Source organism: Poecilia reticulata, chromosome 19, assembly GCF_904066995.2.
Source record: "Poecilia reticulata chromosome 19, P_reticulata-male-v2, whole genome shotgun sequence".
Taxonomy (NCBI): Eukaryota; Metazoa; Chordata; class Actinopteri; order Cyprinodontiformes; family Poeciliidae; genus Poecilia; species Poecilia reticulata.
This window is the reverse complement of record NC_088848.1, coordinates 12,627,518-12,639,619: the sequence shown is the minus strand read 5'-3', so window position 1 is coordinate 12,639,619 and position 12,102 is coordinate 12,627,518. Positions and strand designations below refer to the sequence as shown.

The window sequence follows — 12,102 nt, the reverse complement described above, 5'->3', positions numbered from 1 at the left end:
TGTCATTGTAATGACACAACTCTAAAGGTTTAATACAGCACACACATTGACTTTGTTTTAAACAATTTTCTTGCCATAAAGATGCTAGATGCACAAAATTAAAAGTAAAATACACAAATGACAGATTTTAAACGGGATTTTATTTTTGTTTTTGTACGTAAGTTTTTTAGAAACACGTATATTTGCTAAATCTGTTGCTGTGTCCTTACAATAGTATGAGAGAGATAATCTATGAAAAAAAAACCTTGTTCCTGTGGTCCTTCTGTCATCTGCAGGAATATGTCACTCCTGGGCAGAAACAACCAATCAGACCCAGGAGAAATAGCACTGTCAATCAGGCTCATGTAAGTGCTGCTCACACATTTCCCCTGATCCTCAGCTGTGCTACACTTCCTCCCCCACAGGAGAACCTGCCATGCAGAAAGCATATAGGCTATTGATCCTGGCCACTGATGATGGCGAATAAACAGTTTTTGAGCTGATGTACAGCAAACTCTAAATATAAGTAATACATTATTGGCATTGTGAAATCAGACCATGACACAAATAAAATGTGAGGTTCATACCAAGGCGCTTGTTCCATTAACAACTTGTCTCTTTTTTTTAAGACTGCAAATACGTCATAGATGTGTGTCACTTTAAGAGTGACATAGGAACAGTCCTGAATGCCTCAACAATGAGTCATTAAAAAGTTATGTCACAACAACAGTTGTTTTTAGCGAAAGCTAAAACACAGGTCATGTAACTAAAATACCAAGTAAAGAATATGGCTAAAGTCATCATGAATGTTGACCATCAGAAAATATGCAGGTGATAAGGCCAATAAGCTCTAGTTTTAGTCTAGTTTTATACATGTATGCATCAGAATTAGTGAGGGATTTCTGATCTCCAGTTTTTTAAAATTTTTTAAAATTTTTATTTTTTTTTATTAAGTTTCAACAAACTGATACTGATTTTGGCTGGTCTGATAAGATTTTATTTGATCCTTATGTACCTGCATCACTGTCACATCATTAAAGCATGAGTAAACGATTCATCTTCATTGTGGTCAATGGACGAATTGGCTGCAAATGCTACATGTTGCTGTAGGGAATGCTTTAATCACATTTTCTTTTCTTTTTTACGGTGAATAAAGAGTGTCAAAAATGATCATGTCAAGTCAGTCAGTCCAAATCACTGACATCCAGGCTCTAAAATAAAAACATATTTCTGTTTTTTGTCTTCCAGTCTTGTTTCTTTTTTTTAATCACAATTATAGAGGCCTGTTTCAGAAAATAAACTAAAACTAGTCCAAAAACTGTCTTGCATGTAGAGTTGAATATTGTGATTAATAATTATCAAGCATATCAAACATTTATTTAAAAGCCTGCAGCTGATTGAAAACGCTGCAGCGCTGATTAAAGTTAAACGAAAAATACAAATATGGTTCTGAATGACAGAACACAAATCTCTCTTTAATGAGTTACAGTCCTTTTCCCCACAAAGGTCTTCCTTCTAGACTGCAGGGTTAGTTTCTGAAGTCCAATCCAGAGCTGGTTGATTCAGATAAAATTAAGTCTCATTTTGCACAATCATTTACACTTTTGCGCTAAAACCTGTCCTACGTGATCAGATCTCAGCTGGATATAGGGACGTCACAGGCTGTCAGTTGAACAGTACACAGGACAGTAACAAATGCTTAAGCTGCATTATTAATTGTACATTAATATGGACATCTGACTGCAAAATCTTGTTTTGCTTTTTTAACAGTGATTTGAGAGAAGGACAGCAGAACCTAGAAATACTTGATGACAACAAAGCTTATCACCAGCTCACATGCAAAATGGAAAATGAAGCTTAACCCCTTAACTGTCATGACGACACTGGTGGACCCATTAACTTACTTGTAAGCACTTTAAGAGAGACGGTTAAGGTTTAAAGAGCTCCTGCAAACACTGCCTGCTTGGGCATCGCCATGTTGAAATCCCCACTTTGCTGACAGGAATGCCGTTATCTCGAGTTCGACATCACACCCAGCTTCCATGCAGCTCTGTCATTTAGTTTGATCAGAGGTCAGAACATACATGCACGTTCTGTACATCATTTTTAAAATGACCCTACTCACTACCACATTTCTTTTAATCTGAATATGCTGTTAAGGTACAGCATATATATATTTTGTTTTTATATTGTTACCTTTGTGTAAATCTCTTCTCTTACTTCTGTTACTTTGCTGCTAATACAATTTAATTTACCCACTGAAGGACAATTAAAGATTCTACTGTCATTTAAAAAAAAGTTAATCTATGCTGTCATTTAGGTACATGGGAATGAAATGGTTTGTTTGTTGGTCAAAAGTGACAGTAATAAGGGACTAACTGTGTAGTAAACCAGCAATTAATTGAGCACTTAATCAATAGTATTACACAAAACCAATAAAAAATAAATAAAAAATACAAAAATCTGTGGATCTTGATGAGAAAACCAGTAAAAGTGCTCAAAATCCCAAACAGGTTGGTCAGGTTATAATTAGCACAGTCAGCTCGGACACACCTGTTAGACCAAAAGACACACCCTCTTTTCTCATGTGAGCCGTGACACGTCAAGTATCTATTGTTCATACCAGCAGCATCTGTGAAGGAAAAAGTATCTGTTCAGGGCTCACCTTTAAGGAAAACCTTCTCCACGCAAAGGCAAAATTTAAACTGACAAGGGAAAAACCTCTAAAAGCTAAAGGGTAAGACCATCACTCTTTTTTTTCTCCCACTTAATGGCTTTTCTTTCACTTCCTTTCCAGCTCACTTTCATTGCTGAGGAGGGTTATGGAATTTCATTACTTATGATTGAAATCCGGTGAAGTTTTGAAAGCAAAAAGGTGCATTGAAAATGCCAGGATCCCCTCCGGATGCCAGCAATCTAATTTACTGTCAGCCTTAATAAATGAGGAGCCCACCGGATGGCATCGAATAAGTTGTTATTCCACCATCAGGGTTATCACTTAATATCTGATAATGTCTGTGGGGAGCAATTGTATCTGACAGTTAAAACAGAAGGCCTCAACCTCTGGCAGCAGGAGTGGTCGTGAGTGTGGAGGGATTGTTAATATGTCAAATCAATGTGACTTCACTCAATAAAGAGTTCATAAAAGAAATGGAGATGAGATTGGAGAGATAACCGCTCGCTGCGGTGGGAAAATATTATTCTGTAATGAAACTGAAAAAATAAATAAATAAATTACGCATCTGGGTGGAAACACAAACTTGAGGACAAATTTTACAAATTTTCCGCAGGTGTCAAAAACAAGTTTAGATTGTGACATCTGTTTTTTTTTTTTTTGTTTTGTTTTTAGCAATTGCATTTAGAGCAAGAGGAATGTTTGTGACTTTTTATTGCCTTCAACCCCAATCCTCATGGGGTTGTTTACTTACAATTTAAGGTAAGCGTCCGTTGAGCTGCCGCATTACATATGCCACTGCCAAACGTTAGCGATTGGGTAACATCAGATCCATTTGTTTAAGACTACAACAGAGTCCATGCCTCCAGCAAGCTATTGTTTATACTAGGCCCTCTGAATGAAGCAAAGCGAGAAGAAGCGGCTGTTTTTTACTTGGTAAGCACCAGCTAGTTTTCAGTGTGCTGATGTGTAAAACTTTATTTTTTTAATTTATTTATTGGATAATCTATAATTAGAATTTGTAAGATCATATACATTTTACTGGTTACAGTAATTTTAAAAAGATTTTGCAGAAAAACACAGAAAGTTACAAAATAAATATAAAGGCCAGAAGAAATTGTTGCTGGCCAAAACTATAATCTGTAGTTTGACAGAAACAGATTCTGTATAAGTAAAAGAGTCTTCTGTGGTTTTATGCCTCTTATTACTGGAGATAATCTCCTTTATCTGCTGATAATTACACACTCAATAGTTCAGCAAACGTAAATAGTCCCAAAAGAACCTGTTATCAGGCAACATGGATAGTGAAATAAAATAGCAGCTGCAATGTAGGATGCGGGCAGCTGTGTGCTGGTGTGTATGCACTGATCGGGCATTTTAAGGGACAATTTTGATGAGTGAATAACTGAATGGGTCAGAACATCTGCAGAACTGCAGCTATTACCAGATGACAGCTGTGGGCAGGATCTCAGAAGTGATCCAAGGAAGAAATGTGGCAAACCAGGATCAGGGGTAAAGTGTACGGTTTGATCTACCCTGATGTACTTCTGTAAAATTTAAACTTTAAAAAAAAAATAATTATGTGAGACTGGACAGCTGGAGACCAGACAGGTACACAAGCTCACCCCTCGTCCATCTTCGAAAACTTCCACAATTTACCCTGAAATGTCATAACTGGGTAAATGGAACAATAAAAGAGCACTTCATGGTTTGATGAGCCTCTTTTGCTACTCTTCCGCTACTCTATTTAAGTGTCTTACTGTGGGAACCTATTTCACCAAGACACATGATAGAAAGAAGACCATGTAGACCATGTCATGGGAGCAGGAGTCCCTCATTGCTGTGGCCACTTTCAGCAGCATAATGTACTTTGCCACAAGGCAAAAATGGCTCAGGAACAATTTGTGAAGCACAACAATGAGTTTGAGATGTTGTCTTGGCCTTCAAGTTACTCAGACTCAGTCATGAGAACCTTTGTGTGATCTGCAAAACCAGAGGTCAGCAACCTTTATAACAGCTGGTGGCTCAGGCGGTAGGAGTTTGTGCAAGGCGCTTTGGAGGCAGGACATTTACATATAAACACCAGAGAGGTCCATTTTTGCCTTCAGTTGTGCTAAACAAATTTACTCTTCAGAACAAAATCACATCGGCAGTAGGAGATTTTAGATTTTTTCTTTTTAATTAAGAGCAACAGATGTGCTGTACTTTATTTTTGCTTTTCAGATGTATCATTTTTCTTAAGCGAGACATTCAATTTTTATACAGAATAACATAAAAAATGTTATGCATATGATAATTCTTCGGGGGGAAAAAAACTGCTAAAGCGAAAGCATTCTTCAGTTGCCTTTTCATTTAAATTTCATTTTAATTTGTGACTGCTTTTACCTGTGATACTACGTGTTGTCAGCCTGTCCTGCTTATTGCTCAGGAGACAGAACCATGTGTGACTTTGCTGCATGTTTATTTGCATGTAATGCAGTTAAATGTCCTGCACTTCTCCACCTGTCGCCTGTCACTGCAAAATGTGGACCGTCACAAACATAAGCAGATTGTCTTAATTTAAAGGTCATAAAATAATTCTAAAATAGAAATATAATTAGAAAAACTGTTGGAGAGCTCAACAGTTTTTCCCTGACCAGGGACAGAATTTCTAGACGCAGCCGAGGTGTTGAGGGGATCCGTTTTGGTGGCCTTAGGATCGCATCTCTGTTTTTTGGGGGATGATGTGGTCCTGTTGGCTTCATCAGATCGTGATCTGCAGCTCTCACTGGAGCGGTTCGCAGCCGAGTGTGAAGCGGCCGGAATGAGGCTCAGTGCCTCCAAATCCGAGGCCATGGTCTTGAGCCGGAAAAGGGTAGAGTGCCTTCTCCGGGTCAGGGGGGTCGTCCTGCCTCAAGTGGAGGAGTTTAAGTATCTGGGGATCTTGTTCAGGAATGAGGGAAGAAGGGAACGGGAGATCGACAGGCGGATTGGGGCAGCGTCTACTGTGAAGCGGGCGCTGTACCGGTCCGTCGTGGTGAAGAGAGAGCTGAGTCAAAAAGCGAAGCTCTCGATTTACCGGTCGATCTACGTTCCCACCCTCTTCTATGGTCATGAGCTTTGGGTCATGACCGAAAGAACGAGATCACGGGTACAAGCGGCTAAAATGGGTTTCCTCTGCAGGGTGGCTGGGCTCTCCCTTAGGGAGAGGGTAAGAAGCTCGGTCATCCGGGAGGGACTCAGAGTAGAGCCGCTGCTCCTCCACGTCGAGAGGAGCCAGTTGAGGTGGCTCGGGCATCTGATCAGGATGCCCCATGGACGCCTCCCTGGTGAGGTGTTCCGGGCCCGTCCCACCGGGAGGAGGCCTTGGGGAAGACCCAGGACACGCTGGAGGGACTATGTCTCTCGGCTGGCCTGGGAATGCCTTGGGATTCCCCCGGAGGAGCTGGAAGAAGTGGTTGGGGAGAGGGAAGTCTGGGCCTCCCTTCTGAAGCTGCTGCCCCCGCGACCCGACCCCGGATAAGTGGCAGAAAATGAATGGATGGATGGATGGATGGATGGATGGATGGATGGATGGATGGATGGATGGATGGATGGATGGATGGATGGATGGATGGATGGATGGATGGATGGATGGATGGATGGATGGATGGATGGATGGATGGATGGATGGAGAGCCATCAACTATAACCTATTAAGCTTAAAGTGAAATGCTTTGTGTAAAAATGACTGTATTTCATGAACAACATTTTGAAACAACATTCACTATGTCTAGTAGTTTAATCCTCATGGGACTCCTGAATGGTATATCAAAATAAAGAGCTCAAAAATCAGATACAGTATGCTCATGTTATTCTACTGCCAGCCATTGTTCTTATGGAATTTAAGTGGATTTATCTTAAATAAAGCTGAATAAAAGTGAACCCAACTCTAGAGATTTGAATGTGGCTGTTTGGACTAACATTTTGGCCCCTCATGAAGTAATATCTTGGCCTAGTTAAATCTTGGTGATACCATTACATCTGCTTTGTTCCACCTGAGTTAGTGTTTCCAGTGGTAGAAACTGAAAAGAAAAAAAGAAAAAAAAACTGGTGTCAAGCAAATACCAGCGCGGGAACTGGTTCGGCAGGAAAAACACACCCAGAGCACAGAGGGAGAGGTGTTAATGGAGTTGGTTTAGATTTTAATACAAGGTTATAAACAAAGCCTGTTTCACATTCGTGTTCAAATCAGAACATTAACTCACTCTGTTTTACAACAGGGAAATTTACTGTTTCCCTTATTTGATTTTTTCTTTTTAAACAGATATTGTATCAAACTAACCGAGCATCATGGGACGAGGTGAGAGTGAGGGGTGGGAGGAAGAGCCAAAGACAACTCAGCCCAAGAGTCAAGGGGACAACAAGGAAAAAGGTTCGAAGGGTGGAGGCTGTCCAAAGTGCTGCTTGAAGACCAGGGACTGTCTGATGAGCCCAGAATGTGGCAGAGCACTGCAGATCTCCAGTGTTGTCGCCTTCTGCGGAATGTGCATCCGTGCATGGACGTGTAAGTCTGAACTTGAGAAATCCGAACAGCAATGGGCTGTTGCGATGAATCTAATATAAATAACAATAAAGCAGGAATTTTGGTTATTTTGTGCTCTGATAATTCTCAAAATGGAAATTAATTTCTTTCTCTGAAGGTTTTAAAGTGAGTAACCATGACATTTAATCACTGTGACTGTCTTAATTAATCTTTTCATCGTTTTTTTTTTTTTTCACTCTCTATTTCAACTTTTTGGAAGCTTATTTAATATCTAATTTTTCATTTTTTTTATTACAGAAACATCAAGGCCTTCAGGACTTCCATAAACTATGAAGAATCCTTCAATCTTCTGATTGAAATATTTTACTGTATTCTAAAATGAAAAATGTTTAACTTTACTCTTTAGTTAGCTTTCCTTAACTTCAGCAAATATTTAATATAAAGAAAAATAAGTTAGCAGTATTTTTGAATAGATATGCCAGTTATTAAAAACGTCACACTTTGCCAAAATATTTGATTTATGTAGAAAGAGGGAAGTGTATTTGTATGTATGCAGTAAATAATGTCATAATGTAGAAAGCTGAAGTCAAGCTTGTTTGTATTTATTGTCATTTAGAGAATTACACGGCATAAATTCGAATGTATACAATAACTATGTAAGTGTAATTTATTTGTTGTGTTAAAGTAAATTTTTTTTGCAGTTTATCTCCCTAAAAATTGGTCACATGTAAAATATAAATAAGGTTGCATCATATTCATATTCAAAGCTGTTTTCTACAATTTGATCAGGTTGAATTGACATTCAACAAGGCCTTCAAGTTCAAGACCTTTTTTTATTATTAATAAATAATAAAAAATGTAAATCATTATTATTAAAGCAGATAAAATGTAAAGATGATTGATAAAAAAAAAGTTCTGTGGCAGATTGCTCAATTTTGTATACAAAAAAAGTCAGCTGTGAAACAATAAAAGGCAGGAAAATGGAAAATGTGAAGTTGTTTTACAGTACTAACAAGGTCACATGTGTGGGTCAGGATTACATCCTGTACAAAAAAGAACTCCAACAATTATGAAGTACAGGGGTGGCATCATTTTGTGTGTGTGTGTGTGTGTGTGTGTTTTTTTAGCTGCAGGAGGAACTGGTGCACTTCACAAAACAGATGACATCATCAGAAAAAGAGCTCTATGTGCAAATACTGACTGCAGACTTTTTATACACTAAATTCTTAAAATTGTATGCAGCTCACCAAAAGCATACTAGTTTTCAGTATGTGTTATTAGTGTATTTGGTAGATTCATTTGTCCTTGCGTAGCTGCCTTCCTGTGTCCCACTGTGTCAGCAAAGGCATCACAATACAAGGGGTGACATTTAAGGCGGACAGATTAAGGCCTCTCTCCAATTAATTTCGCTTTCCTCTCCCTGCTAAATACACAATCAACCAAAGGCAAAATGTCACTGAAACAAACGAGGAGCCGCCGTGTGGCTGACAATTACCACCAAGCACCTCAGAAATGCCAATATGTTAAACTGGGAGCGGTGTGTGAGATGAATGAGTACAAATGGCGATCCAGAGGCCTGGTGTCGCAGCCTTGCTAAAACGGGAATGCGTGCGGTCCTTGGCATTTTTTCATGTGGTAATGACAGCTGACAAGTCGACGCATAGGTCAAACGTTTCAAAGGTGTTGAACGTAACATATCTGATAAGTAGGATCACATAATTAGTAATACAAGAAAAAGGCACCGTTCTGCATGGCAAAAAATAAGCCGGTTTAATTATTATTTTTTATGATAAGTCGGTTTTGATTAAATGATACTAAATCAATTTTCAAGTCAATGATATATATTTATTATATGAACTATTAAGACCGCAACACAGTTTTTAAAAAAGCAAGCTGGAAATGATCAGGCACTATGACGAGTGAGCGGAAACGATCTTATAATGGATTGAGGAAACCAGAAACAATACAGAGGTATATGCAAGGGATAGTATGATCCGCTGGTTTTCCAGATAATTTAAGTTTGATATTCATTTAAGATTTAATCTGGGGATATTTAGTTATGCCGGCGAGACAAGAACTCTCCCTACTCACCACAGGGAGATTTTTAAATAAGGAATGGTTGCAGCTAAAAAGATTAGATTGATTAGACATCTCAATTATTGCCATTTTTCACAATGCAGCTAACTCGGATGCTCACAGTTTCAAAAATGGAACGGATTTCCCAAATCAAAAGAAAACGTTTTTATTCCTTTCAGTGATTGTGGAAGCCACTTGCAGCATTACTGCATGTCACCAGACTGAACCTGAAAAACTTTGATTTTGTGTTGCTTTTTTTAAATATATTTTTTAGAGATTTTACAGACAGTATGGCACGACCAAACAGACAGTGGTTTAATTCATCTACTCAGTCTCTTTGAATTTATTTAGCTCTATTTCCTCTATTTATTCACTTGTTTTTTCAGAACATATGAGCAGAAGACAGAACTGGACTCATTCCAGTTCTGTCTTCTGGAATGAAGACAGAACTGACCAATCAAATATATTGTTGCTTTCTTCATATAACATTGAAAATGTTATACAGACCTGAATTTGGGGTTTTTGTACTAGCAAGACTTTTTGATAATCAAAATTAGCAAATAACTGCTTCTCAGACAAGACTTGAAACCGAGTTCTTGAAATAAAATAGCTTTGCGATGACACTCTAACTTGTTGAAACGCAGCTATATTTACTGGGAGGGAGGAACGACGTGTGAACAAAATAAGTATAGACCTGCAAAAGTATTAATTCACTCCTATCATGATGTAATCACAAAGTCAGTTTATTTTACTGAGTTTGTTATATGTTTGAGTTGTTCACTTGCTTAAGCAGAGCATCTAGCTCTTTTGTGCTTTTTAAAATTTACACATTTATTATGTTTTATTGCATTTGCGACAACCTTCTCTTACAAAAAGGTTTAACTCTGAAGAGTTTTTCCTGAATAAATCAGTTGTTGCATAAAAAAGTTTTTTTTTTTATATACAATGATGTTGACTCAGTGTGGACAGCACTGAAATGGAACCAAATCTACTTTAGTTAATGGAAACCCCCATTGAGGCTGACCAGGATTTCAAGCTGCTCATGCTGGACAGCGACTCACTTGGAACGCAGCGAGCCCATCTGTTGCGCTCAGACTGATCCATCTCAAAGGGCTGAAATGTTCCAGTGTTGGGCGATCAGCACCCACCTGCCCTCTTACAGTTTAGAGTAAAGAAAACCCAATCCCTATCCGGGGACTACACTGTGTTTGTCAGGTTGTGAAAACGGCAACGTTCCTGCTCCTTCAGGTACATTTTTGTCCATCTTTTTTTCTCGTCAGGCACCACAGTCTGCCCTGTCTGTGATTATATCCATCCGCAGCAAGTCTTGCTGTGATGAAGAGCCATTTCATTCGAAATAAAATAACTAAATACTGCTAATAAATACTTTTTAAATACTCCATAAATGCTCCAATGAATGAAAAACATATATATATATATATATTTTTTTTTTACTTTTATAAAGTAAGTTTCCATGTTCAAATGAGGGGTGGAGTTTTCTGGCCAGAGATATGTTACTCTGGCCAGAAAGTAACATATCTGACTCTGGCAGACTATGAGGACCGGAAAGTCTGCTCCATAGATATATGAAATTATTATTTTCACAACCTTTTTTTTTCTTATGAACAATCATAAATGTTTAGGTGAGAATTTGTTTTAATTATTCCCTTATGTATCCGAGACAAACACTGCTTTGTCTGCTTAACACCAGCAGGAAATACGAGTGACAATGGAGACATTTCACTTCTTCTTTTCTTTTTCTGGTTACCTTTGTCCTTTCTTCTGTCAATACTACACTTTTATCTTATGATGAAACAGGTGAATATTGAGAGGAAATAGTAAACAATGTCAGACTAAAAAAAGGATATCCCTCTACTGTCACAGGCATATCAACTTTCTTTTGGAAATGTCAGTGTTGTCTGGATGACAGGATTTTTTTGTGTGTTTGTTGGTTTTTCAGCCTTATTCTAAGTTTTGTCAGTTCTTTTTTCTCTTGATGTCTTCATAGTTAGCATGACCTCTGTCATTGTAAGGTTAGTTTTTTTTCTAGATATGTAATGTAAGAAACAAAACAAAAAAAGAAGAGGAAAAAAATAGTGCAAAACATTTCAGATCTAACTCTATCAATGGAGTTGCCTGACTCACTGGGATGAGTAGTTGTTCGCAATCCGTAAGTTGTGGGTTAGTGTCTCTATCCCTGGTCGGTAGCAAAAGTCGCCTACCGACCTGAGTTCTGGTGTATGGTGTGAGCATGACTGGGTGAATATGGTTCTCATGTGAAGCGCTTTCAATGGTCAGCAGAAACATTTTCACACCATTTTGGAATAAATAAACCTTATTTTGTATGTTATATATGCCATGGGTAACAGAGGTGACACTAAAACATTCAGTGATGAAACAAAATCAAAGTTGGGATGCATACAGGCTCTGAAAGAATAATTTATAACTAACATGAACTAACACTCAATGCACTGTCTCATTTACAGATTACTCTGACGGGAGAGGAGGAAAACTATGTGTGAGATTTGTATTACAAGATTTTTTTTTTCTTCTTTAACCTTGATTTTCTTTTTTTTCCTAACTTTTCTAATCACACGGTTTTTCATTTATACTCTACGCTCGGCACATTTGTTACTTTAAAATTCACACTCAGATGAGAACAACAGGCTTTGACATAGGCTTCCGTTTTCTGCTCAAGGACACCTACTGGGTACCAAACCACTGATCGACAAAATGATAACTCTTTCCACCAGGGAACGACTGTCTCCCCCTCCAAAAAAAAAAAATGTTTGACTAGTCTGTGTTGCAGCGGGGGGTTTTTTTGTGTGTGTGTAGATCAGATAAAAGTGGATATGAGAGAAACTCACAGT

The 12,102-nt window shown here is 38.3% G+C and overlaps 1 long non-coding RNA gene across 1 annotated transcript; it reads left to right on the top strand.

Moving 5' to 3' along the window:
* Nucleotides 1–2,553: 2,553 nt before the first annotated feature.
* Nucleotides 2,554–7,808, top strand: LOC103481643 (uncharacterized). The gene is made up of 3 exons (XR_536332.3): nucleotides 2,554–2,716; nucleotides 6,938–7,177; nucleotides 7,454–7,808. It is a non-coding gene; the product is annotated as an uncharacterized LOC103481643 (long non-coding RNA).
* The last annotated feature ends 4,294 nt before the right edge of the window (nucleotides 7,809–12,102 follow it).